Below are 13,471 nucleotides of genomic sequence, written 5' to 3'. Positions count from 1 at the left end.
TGTTTTAAAGCTTCTGTCATTTTGAAACAAAAAAAATAACATTTCCTTGGAGACCCGTACTAATAAATAAGGATATATATATAAAATATACCTAGTAGCTAGTACTTAACACGATATGATTATAATAATATCTCTCGCTTTGGTCTATTTACGGAAACTTAAATAGAGGGTTAGGATTTTACCTCATATTTTGTTCTTTAATATTTCGGCGAAACTAATTTATCCCATCCGGAATAACTTATAATTTTTAACAGTGCAATAGGCAAATCGGTTATAATAAACTCTTCTTTTTTTTAAGGTTTACAAACATTTTCGCTCTTTTTTTTAAAAAAATATATAATTTTTTTGCGAACCCTAGCCGATATTGTATATTATTCTAAATTCCAATTTTCTTTCGTGGTTCCTTTACCCGTCAAGATGTTGACAATACAGGTACACGCGTTTAAAACTCGAAAATTAAATCAATAAAATGGTTGGTTCATCTTAAAATCATATGACAGGTGTACGGGTAGAGTTAAAATACGTAATAAACTTCTTTTTTTATAAATGTATATGTTTTTAAGTTTAGGCTATAGTTGGGTGATGGCTAGATGTCGGCTAATTCGTATCAATTTACACGCGCGTACAGGAGAAAATCGGTTAACATTATAGACTTTTTAATTTATAATAGCTTAGTTCAAAATTTGAGCAACTATATTTTTAAGGAAAACCCCCTAGGTGCCAATTGATATTTTTCTGCTAATGTAATAATTACGAAAATTTTTATTTTGGACAAAACCTCAAATTTAATATTTCAAACAACTATAATACCGATATAACTGGGGGAATTTATAGTAAAACGCGTTATGTTCAAGCGGTGCTTTATTTAGCGCAAGGTTATTTACAAAATCAAGACAATAAATAGATATAATGTATAAATATGGAGCGTTATGATGATGATAACCAATGCTATGATAAAATTTGAATAAGAAATGTTGAGATGCAATAAAGATTACAAAAATAATCGCGAAATTGCCCTAAAAATTTTTATTAACATTTTTTTTTTTAAAAGCAGAAGATATTTTTGTTAATAATTGTTATAAAAAAAATGAAGACACATATATTAGAGATCTGCAAATCACGGCTCGGCGCGTACCCTGTCCGACCCTATTTTTAAAAAATAATTTCGGTATGTGCTGGGTCGGGTCGGGCCTAAAGATTCAAAAAAAATTTCATGACGGGTCTGTATTATTTTCTATATTTAAAAAAAATTCAGGCCGGTTTCGGGTCGGACTTTTCGGGACAAATAAAATAATTTTGTTCGAGATTTTGACCAGGACAAGACAATTTTTTTTGGAAAAAATAAACATTTCGGGTCAAACCAGTCTTGGAAAATTAGGCCCGATACAGATCACTAATACATATTATTAATATTATCGCTATGAAGAATCAGCTCTGATCTAGATAGCTTTAAATAATGCAACACTTGAACATAGCTCGTTTACTATCAATACAAATATATTTTAAAATTCTTGTGTTTTTTTTTAGAATCCATGATATTCCAAAATACATTTTTTAAAAACTTTTATGTATATATTTAAAAAAATAGGATAACAAATTCGTTTTTTTTTTGAATATAGTATAACTTTCTTCTTTTTTTTATATGCCAGCTTTTTTAAAAATTTTATAATAATGAATTAATTGGATTTTATTTTTTTTTCATCCACTGGAAAAAGTGAAAATAATGCGTAGTAAAAGTTTGCTAAAAAACGCATTATACAAGACGCTCTTCGGATGCGCTATACTCTTCCTATTCCTTTATTATGTACCCGGAAATTCGTTTGAAAGTATAATATATGCATATTTTTTTTCATCTTGAATTCATTAGATAAGTTAGGTATCAACTTTGTGTTTGTGTTATAAGCTCGTATAAAATTCTTATAATTTTTTTCTTCTTAATCATAATTAAAACAGATTTCCTTTCCATACACAATAATGTATCTAAAATGCAACCATCCTCTAAGAATGGACGAGTTTATCTTAAAGTTGGATTCATGGTGGGATCCGCCCCTGCACGATTTAACAGCTTATCGATTTTAAAAATCTTTTAATGATATCAATTTTTTAAAAATTAAAATCAATAATTACGAGATTATTATCCTGAATAGAATTAAAAATTAATTGATCTCATCTCATAAACAGAACTTAAAATTCGATTAGCTTTTAAATCGTGTCGGATAGAATCTCACTAGCTAATATGATTGACTACTTTGAATTATACATAATACATACTTAAATTAGAGAAATGCAAAAAAAACGAAGACCTACTGTTGTTCTGTTTTGCCTTATTTTTTTAAATCTCATGTTTATCAGATTTTGAACTAGGAGCCTATTATGTTTTGTTTTATGGTGTGTACCAAATCTATATAACCTCCAACTTCTTATTCTGCTGTTTAGAAAAAGTTATATAGACGGCTAAGCAGAATTCTGTTTCAGAAATAAGACTATTCGGGGCACGGTATCTTACCGCATTAATTTCTTGAAATATATATTTTTTTCTCTGTCAATAAGATGAGGAAATTCGTTAAATAATTTATTCAATTACAATCGAATCGAGCAATAAAGAAAGTTTTGATGATTTCAAATTGAAAATAAATTCTCCAGACTTGGGGATCACAGAAGGTAAAAAGATGTTTTGAAATCTATTATTAAAATTTCGATGCCCTGAACAATAACATTTTGGCTATAATTAATGGATCGTTTTTAAAAATACAAATCGAGCCGTTTACCAACACTCAAATTTCTTAGCTTCTTGAATAGGTAACAGATGAGATAAGGTTAAGCCAGTGACACATAATAATACCTAGACTGACGGTGCCATCATAATAATACATTTGAAAACGTTGAATTCAAATCAGTTGGACCCGCCATTTTGGTAACTTATATAGTAATTATTCTCAAGTTTCCTATTAAATTGATAACTTACTTCCTTATTATCTCGATGATCAAGCATTTCCTTAATAAAGTTTGAGTCAGACTTAGAAATAAATTAGTCTCCCGTTTAAATTGTTTTAATAATGACATGGGTAATCAAAATGGCGTCCCCAGCTGTTTTTATTGATGTGCACATTTAATGACATCGTCAGTCTAGGTATTATTATTATATGTAGGTTAAGACAGCAATATATAATTTTTCTTAGATTACAAATTATGAGTATACATAAATTTTTTTTACTTTAAAAAGATAATTTTAGTATAATTTATGTATATATATATCAGAGACCTGCAGATGTACCATTTGCATTATCCGGCCTTGCCCGGGTCCGATTTTTGTTTTGTAAAAAAAAAAAAATTCGGCCCTGCCAGGATTTTTTATAGATTACTTTTTTAATTTTTTTACAACTAGCAATGGCGATCTAAAATTTTAAAAAATATTTTAGGCTTGACCAGCGTTTATTCAAAAAAATTTAATGCCGCCTGGCCGTCCGGCTCGGGCTTTCAGGTCTCTGGTATACCAGAATAGCCGCTTTATTATATAAATATAATGAGTGAAGTTTTGAAGAAACAGCTGCCCGTCTCAGACGGTTACCTTAGTATTATAATTCGGAAATCTATCTTTATACTTTCTAAGAAAAACAATTTGTATATTATGTTGTTTTTTCTTTATAAATGACCGTTGTAAAGTTTTTTTTCAAAAAAACTGAGTTCACCCAGAATTCATTTTAATAAATCAAATAAAGGAACACCTGACTGGTATTTATTTTTTATTTCGAAGAGCGGCTAAGCGAACATCTAGTCATTTAATATGGACTAACCTTAATATACATCAAGAATATGACATTACGTGTGTCATTTTTTTTTACGGGATATATATTAAAACATCAAAATCTTTATATTAATTTACCTTTTCCTAATATTATCTGATTGAGTTAAAGCCGACCATCTCAAAAATAAATGAAACTTGGCATGTTAGTTATTTATGTTGTAAATGTTAATAAAATCTAAATTTTAGAATGCTAGCTCAACCAGATCCAAAGATATACGCCTTCAAAGTCGAAAATCTCGAAGTGCGTGATTTCATTAAATCTTGTTATTTAAAAAAATATTTAAGATAGAGTTACAAATTATATATCAGTTTATAGCCCTTAAAATTTTACGTTAGTAAATATAAAAAAAAATTAAAAAATTTTAAGTGTTTTCTTATTTCCAGTAAAAATAAAAAATTAACATTGTTAGGAAGGGATTTTTTTTGGGTGTTAATATTCACTAAAAATGTCTATTACCTTTATATTAAACGATTTAATAAAAAATCTCGATAGCCATTTTTGTTTTTTTAATTTTATTTTAATTTTTATTCTTTTTATAAATAATAAAATGCAATATAGATGGCGTTATATTATAATTATTTAATAATATATAATTTTTAATAAAAATATGAATAGTATTGTGATTAAAACTAAAAAATCAATTGAGTATAACCAAGAATGATGTCCTGAGGCGATATGTAAGCAGACAGCCCATACAGATATGATTTTATTAACGCTATATTGTAAAATAAACATATTTTAAAATTTTATACACAAACAATATAAAAATAAATACCACTTGTTTTAATCTTATCCCATTTTGTGCTTATTAATAGAATTTCTTTAGACGATAATTTGTAGGTACGTCCTGTCACTGTAATAGATCTACTACTGTTTTTATTTGATTAATGGGTGACCATATCTTTTCCGTATTTGTGGGGTAAAAGAAGGATGGTGATGGTCCATGGGGATGTAAAAAGGAAATATATATCTTTTCCGTAATTTCCCTCTCTTTTAGTACTGTGGCTAACAACCAAAAATCGTCATAAACACATGTTACAAATCCTTTAATATCGGCAAAAAACAAATTATCAGCATTTGAGATATTGTTAATTTGAAAGTCCTCTGCATATAAATAAATTTTTGATTTAAGTTTATTTAAACTCAAAGAAAATACAGCATGTATTTCCCGAGTTCCTGGAATGGGACGAGCTAAATTGAATCTTTCTAATTATTGTAAATTGTATTGTTAGTTGGTTATATATGTAAAATTTACTGATGGCATGTTTTGTTTTGCAAATTGATATAAATCAACTGGCGTTAAAATGTGTCCAGAACTGATGAGCTGAAAACTTGAACGTGCTGCTAATTTTTTTAATGTTCCGCCAAGGCCGTCACATGGACCTTTTATATGGGATGTAGCTGAAAAATACCATTCAGCTGCTACACTAAAATCTGATTCATGATAACACAGATTTATAAAATATTGCGCAGCTGATCCGTCAGAGCAGTAATATATTTTGTTTGGCTTTTTGCTGAATTGATTGGTCAAAAATTTTATCATTTTAGTCTGGTATAAATGTACTGCAATAACATTATGTAAAAGTGACTCATATATTACCATATATTAAAGGTTTTCTATAATGCCCCTATTATTATATGCTATCATAGGATAGATAGTGGCTTGATTATTATTCCAGTGGAATCCTTGAACAGTGTCTTGGATTATAAATGCATAATTTTCAGAGAAATCACACATTATCATAAATTCATTTTGTTGTAAAAAAGGTTTAAGTTTTGAAATATATGATGATTGATTGGTAGCGATGATAGGAATAAAAAAATAAAATAATCGGATAAAATCGTTATTTTCAAATAATAATGATAGTAGATCCACAACAATGAAAGGATATATCTACAAATTATGGCCGTAGGAATTTCTATTAATAAGCGTAAAATTATAATAGTTTGAATATAAAATTTTAAAATATGTTTATTTTACAATATAGCGTCCTAATAAAATAATATCTGTATGGGCCGCCTGCTTACATATCGCCCCAGGACATCATTCTTGGTTATACTCAATTTATTTTTTAATTTTAATCACAATACTATTCATATTTTTATTAAAAATTATATATTATAAAATAATTTTAATATAACGCCATCTATATTATATTTTTTTATTTATAAATATAATAAAAATTAAAATAAAATTAGAAAAACAAAAATGGCTATCGGCATTTTTTATTAAATCGTTTAATATAAAGGTAATAAACATCTTTAGTGAATATTAACACCCCAAAAAATCCCTTATTTTTACCGGAAATAAGAAAGAAATTTTTTAATTTTTTTTATATTTTCCAACGTGAAATTTTAGGGCTATAAAATGATATATAATTTGTAACTCTATTTTAAATATTTTATAAAATAACAAGATTTAATGAAATCACGCACTTCGCTATTTTCGACTTTGAAGGTGTATATCTTTGGATCTGGTTGCGCTAGCACTCTAAAATTTTAATTTTATTAACATTTACAACATAAATAACTAACATGCCAAGTTTCATCTATTTTTGAGATGGTCGGCCGAAAATCTCGTTTTTTTGGTCGATTTGACGTGGAATCACCCGCATATAATTTTTGTAAAAATATATTTGTAGTCTTCAACGAAGAGGAATATTATGAAAACTCTCGCCCATTCGAAAGTAAAGATATTGAAAAGTTGGCCAATCAAGTCCATAAAACCAAGAAAGCGTACGATAGAGCTGAACGAATTTTCAACGCGATGAGGGAAGAGTTTGTTCACCAGAGTCATGACAAAAAACATTACGTGTCATCCCTCAATAACAACGGAGAACGCGTATCCCATTACTCGAATTATTCCAGTTCTAAAAACACGTCTAAGAGGGTGTCGAAGACAAAGAAAACTTTTAAAGCAGTATACCACAGCAACTACTCGGAGGACACTGAGCCTAACAAAAACCGCAAGGCCACTAGCCACAGAAGACGTGTGCTAACTTACTCGAATGATTCCAGTTCCAAAAACTCATCTAGGAGGGTATCGAAGACGAAGAAACATTTTAAGAAGGCGGTATACAGCGGCAACTACTCGGGGAACCCGGATTACTCGAGGTATTCCGAAATAAATGAGTCTAACAAAAACCCCAAGGTTAAAGTGGACTCAAATTACGATGACAACGGGAGGAATCTTAGACCGTTCAAGAGGAAAAAGAATAAGGGTAAAAGGATCAGGTTATTGAACGACCTGCCATTGAACGAGACACGTATACGATCTAACCCAAGAAGACCTAAAATTTTGAAAAGTAATATGTCCTTGGATAATAACAAGGGAGATTTTGATGGAAAAACTAAGAATGATAGCCAAAATCGGAGACGAATCTTGACGAAGGGTAATTCAACCTCTAAATATGATAGCCAAAATCGGAGACGAAATTCGATGAAGGGTAATTTAACCTCTAAGAAACCCCTTTTAAATTCGTCGATAAAATATATGATGGAACAACATAATAATGTATCTGTTGCTAAAAACTCAAAAAAAGTGGGAATAAATACGTCCAAAACCGCGGCGGATGATAAAATCAAAATTAGCAACTTTAAAAATGGGAGCGAAGTGAAGAAGCCTACAAATAAACCCTTTGCTGAAAATAAATCGAGTACTATTACTGGACCTTCAATTTCAAAGAAAAGAGCCAAAAGGAGTATAAATTTATTAGTTGAAAATGATATGGACGTAGAAGACATTTCCAATGACATCGCCTACCTAGATAAGCATAAGATGGACAAAGATGCCCTAAGTAAAGCTTCGGTTGGGGCTCTCAAGAGTGAGAAAATGGAATTCGCCGATGACCAAATGGATTCAAAGGACGATGACAATTGGCCCGATTTGGGGAAGAAATGGGGCCGTAAAAAACTCAAGTATTCTTCTTCATTCGATTCCAAAAAATCTGTATCGTCAAACGCGAGGAGAAACAAAAAGAAGAGCGGCAGAACTAGAAAAAAGGAAATAACGGAAGAAGATCGAGAAGATGACTACGACGATGAGGACGATGACGACTCCGAAATGGAAAAAGCGGCCATGTGCCCAAGTATTTTGTTAATTTTATTTTTAAAAAACTCTTTTATAAATTTTCAAAACATATAATCCAAAAACATTCATTTATTTCAATGATATCTCGAAAAAAATGTCCATTTTTTTATATCTTTTTCAGGGGGTCTGTCTACGACCACTTCAATGTGGCCATAACAGTTCTTAGAATTCATAGAGGAAACGAGGTGGCTTAACTGACATCTGTTCAATGAGCTATTATAGAATCGCATATCGTCCCTTATGAATTAAGCCTTTTAGCGAATTTTAAAAGAATTTAAATTTGTTATCTATTTTTATTTTCCTTAATTTTTTTTGTTTTATATTTCTCTCATCATCAACCATAAAATGGTATCACGTCAATTCGCCGCGGAAAATTTGGTGCGGCATTATTTCAGCACGGCGAAAATAATTCGGGGCAGCGTCAATTCAGCACGGCGACAATTAGACGCAGCCTCAATGGCACCTATCATACAGTTATAATTTATTAATATAAAACAAAAGGATCATCAAATAGAAGTCCTGTTGAGGGTTGGAATCAAAAAAAATTTAATTAAATAAACAAATATTTAATGATTTCTTTGGCGGACCAATATACCATGTTATAAGATATGTTGATTTAAAAGTATTTAAATTATTTTTACAAGTAAAGAATTAACGAAAGGGAAGTCTCATGCTAGAGGTTGAATTTTCCAATCATATCCAGCAATTGTATCAATTTAGAAAATAATTATTGGCTTAAAAATAGTTTTTCCTTTAAGACTGACTCATATAATAGATTTATTAAAAATCCTTAAAATAATTTTATTAATCATAAATAATAAATATCATTTTTAAATCAGGGTTACAAAGAAACAGGAACGAACTGTTATAATTTTCTGAACTGCAACTGTAACCTAACTTTTATAAAAAAAAGTATAAAACGAGCCAATCTAACTGTTATAAATATTCTTGAACCTAGTAAAACCGGTTCACAACGGTTTTTAAAAATAATTAATTTTAAATTATTAACCTAAATTTGAAATTTTAATAATTTGTGATTTCTTTTCAAATTTAAATTTTTCATACATATCGAGTTAATTATTTTTACTTTATATACTCAATTTAATAGAGATTAGGCGAAATACTAGTTAATTAGATAAGAAATAATTTTCATGGTTAAATTAAATAAGGAATTATAAAAATATAAATCAAAAAGATTTTTCTCCAAGAGTAATATATATGGTTTGTGATTAATTTTTAAAAAAAATCAACCTTATAAAAATCAACCTTATAAAAACCAAAACGAACCGAAAATAACCGAACCTATATATGATATTCTTCAAAAAAACCGAAATGGAACAAAATCTTTATAAAATTTTAAACTAAAAATCGAACCTACCAAACCGATACATAACGGTTCGAAACTCTGGTTTAAAAAATTTGATTTTTTTGGATTTTTTTGGATCAACTTATATTATAATATGGCAAATTTATTTACCAAAGAAATCGGCATAAATATTGGTTTGTTAATTTTTTTTTGATATTATTAAATTTTTTATTGATATTACACATTTAGTGAATAAAATTGAGATTTTTGTAAAAAGAAAATATGAATTAATAGGACCAACATTCAAAATACCATCTATTTAATCATCCTTTTGTCTTATACAAATAAATTTATAATAAATTGCAACTGTATATAAGCGCCGAATCGTCACCGCGCTGAATTGACATTGTGTCGAATTGTTGCCGTGCCAAATATTCCGCGCCAAATTGAGGTGGAATTCCCATCAAATGTAAATTCCTTTTTTTTTAAATTTCGTTTTCCATTTATTTTTTTCTTAAAAAGGAAGACGAAGCATGAATAAGAAAGGGAAAAAATGGAGGTCCTATAGCAAAGATTATGACGACACAAAAGAAGATGAGGATGATGATTACGAAGATGATGATGAAGATGACGATGACTACGAAAATCCCCTAGGCATGCCCAGGGCTGAGAAGCTCACAGGAATCAAGGAATCTAACGAGACAGCTATAACTGTTGGTACAAATTCTACCATTAATACAATAGCCAAAGCAACTTCGATGACATCTACACCTGTCCGTCAACCTACCGGCCCACCTATAATCGCAACCAATAAGAAAGGTAAAAGTAAAAGCAAAAGTAGTTTAAACCTAGGCCTCAAAAAAGGGGGATCAGTTTCATCGAATTCTAACACGGTTCTAAATAACCCCTTGAAAGCTGCGGCTCTGGAAGAAAGGCGAATAATTGAAGACAGTTTAGGGGATAAGTGGGAAAATGAGGAGATGCATGGTAGACCCCTTTACGACCCGGCACCAATCAACGGAGATGATGATGATGATGACGACGATGATGACGATGAAGATGATATTGCTAAAATGAGAAACGGTATGGCAGGAAATTTGAAAGAGAAGGAAAGATCTTTAGCAACATTACGAGAAAAATTAGGTGAGAAAGATGATTTATTGGAAAGTGCTGAGGAAGTTGTCAAAAGAAAAACTAGGGCTAATGAAAAGGAGGTTAATAGTCGCAATATGCCATCCGGACCTCCAGCAAATCGACCTGAAGGTCCCCTCAAATATGAATCAACTTCAACTGAAGTTATCAAAGCTAAAGTCGCATCTCAAAATAGTTATAATGACAATAAGGAAAATATCATTAAGCAAATAGACAACGATTTTGTTGTTAGAAGATCCATGGCAGTCCCGTTAGAGTCTTCTAAGAGCAATTTAGAATTTCCATTTCCCGAAACTCTTAAAATATCTGACCAAAAGTGGCTGGGCGATTTTAAAGGTGACAAAAACATTGGATCTTGGGACAAAATAAATGACATGGATGATGACGATGACGATGATGACGACGATAATGACACGCTGATAAGTAATAAAGAAGCCGAAGGGAAGGATATGCATTTGAAGAGTGCCTGGGCCAGGATAAAGAGGTGATTTATCAATTCTAATGGTTTATAATAACCTAGATTGAATATTAATTTATTAAAATGCAGTTTGAAGCAACATTGAATAAATCAGCTGGTGGCGCCATTTTGGTTTAAAATATAAGAATTTTTATAAATAAATAAAAATCTTAAATATATATTTTTTAATTCATATAATTTTAATATATTATTCATATATGGGAAACTGGAATGACCATGTGCATTGATACACATAAAAAATGCTCACTCGCAGCTGGTGGCGCCATTATGGTTTACAATATAAAAAATTTTATAAATAAATTAAAATCTTTGAATATATATTTTTTTAAAGTTTTCATATAATTTAATATAAATTACTCACAATAGGAAATTAGAATGACCACGTGCATTGATACACATTTAAAATGGCACACTAGCCATAAGGGCGAACGGGTATAAGCGTCGAAATATGTATTTTTCACTGCGATGAATCAGTCGTGATTTCGCTGTAGATTAGTTTCGCATTAGGCAAATCGTCCTTATTTTAAACGAGGCTTTCGACAGTTATAATTTATGATTAGTTTAAAATATAAGTGTTTTGTTTTAATTTAAAATTGACCGTTATTTATTCTATAAAGGATTACGGACTCCTCTTAAACAATAGTTTTAAGAAATGGTAGGTTATGTGATTTCTATATTAATCTAGAAGTGAAAACTTGCAACATATTTAGATAATTCTATAAACGTATGCAGGCTTTAATAGAAATAATGCTTGTAGGCCACAGAAATTTTTGGAGATGAAAAAAATAGATTAAACAAATGGTAGTCCCAAAAGAAAGCTATCTCATGGATATACGAAGAATATTGTATGTCACCTATTACAATATATGGCAGATTAAAAATAATTTGAAACTAAAATTATATGGGAGATTCAATCATTTATAGATAAACTACATAAAATTTTAGACTTGAGCAATCATTTTTTTTAATATTATATATAATTGAGTATTTCGGCCAGGCCTCATTAGTGATATGCAAATATTCTCACCCAAATAATTTTTGACATAATTTTAAGAAAAAGGGTATGTAGAGATAAGAACTAATAGTAAACCTCAAAAAACAATCAAATAAATAAGACAAATTAGCGCCTTAAAAAAAAGCTATTAATAACGAAAAAAAAATAAAATGTCCAATAATAAAATATTGTCTTTTTCCTATCAATATATGCTTAAATTAGAATTTATTCTTTAATTTTTTTTATACATAATTTAATTTAGTATAAAAAAAATAACAAACTCGAGAATATAATAGTTCCTGTTTATTTTTTCTTTTGATCCCTACCCGTTGTATCAAGGAAGTACTAGATATAATCTCTGAATTGGTAAATGTCCCCAGTCAAGGATTACAAATTAATTTGGTTTGCTTAAGGATATTATGAATAATAAAAATATCCAAAAGAGAATATAGAATTGAAAAATTTTTCTTTTATGATATCAATGAATCTCACTGCAATAAATACAAAATTTGTCTAATCTGTGTTTATGATCGGTTTCATAAGTACAGGCTCAATACTGTAGTATACACCAATCACTTCTTGCTTAAGAATTTATATTAACATTGTCAAATACGCAAGTAAGCTGTAAGTTGAGCCTTCGCAATGTAATGCTATCATAAAAGGTTTGCGTGGTAGTATTGGACAGGGAAAATATGAAGGTTTCTGCTTATTTATACTGGAACGTAGACTATTGGACCAAATTAAATTTAAGGATATCTGTTTATTAACAAAGCTTTCGCCTTTATTATATGATTTATTAAACAAAATCATTTACTTTGTTGGAATCTTTTCACACTGCACTTACAAAATTTTATACATTACAGACGAGTTTATAGTGTCTTATTTTATATCCGTAATAATTAGAAATTAAAATGAGCCATTGAAATAAAATATATGATCTTAAAATTTTTAACCCGTCGTTTTGGGCATGTTTTCCTCGTCTTAAAATATAAGAAATAATTAAAAACAATGTGTGTTCGGACAAAAGGGATCCAAATAGCCGCGAAATTAAGTCACAATGGGGGGGGGGGCTTCCATATAAATTTGCCCTCAAGCCGCATAATCACCCGTCAAGGTAGTATTGTAATATGTCTTATTAATCATAAAACAACGTCATTTGCCTCATATAACACTTATAGTTTATTACAAAAAATATTGGCAACATGTTTGGTCTCGGCATATTTTTATATTTTCTAGTTTAAACGGGATTGGTATAAAAACACAAAGTCTCAATGGTCTTCAAATCTGATAAGTGTGCCGCATTTTTTTACTGATAAGAGTTCATAATCCAATTAATTTATTTTAACAATTAGAATTGTATAAAATAGTTTTAAGTGGAATAATAAGATAATATTTTCTTTTTCTTTCAAAAAAAAATATAATATTTGATTTTATATTAATAGAAGCCCTAAGAAAGACAAGGAATACAGTAGCGAAGAGGAAGATTTAGATGATATGTTGGAAGACACGCACAGCCCACTAGCTGCCGAATTGAGGGATGCCAGAAATTTAGAAAGTGAAATGGATATCGATGATTACGAAGATGATAAAGACGTAGTGAGTCAAAGGAGAGCGAAAAGGGATACAGCTATAAGATATACACGAG

Source organism: Gordionus sp. m RMFG-2023, chromosome 1 (genome assembly GCF_954871325.1).
Source record: "Gordionus sp. m RMFG-2023 chromosome 1, tfGorSpeb1-WG-v2, whole genome shotgun sequence".
In the NCBI taxonomy this organism is placed as follows: Eukaryota; Metazoa; Nematomorpha; class Gordioida; order Chordodea; family Parachordodidae; genus Gordionus; species Gordionus sp. m RMFG-2023.
This window is presented reverse-complemented; position numbering follows the sequence as displayed.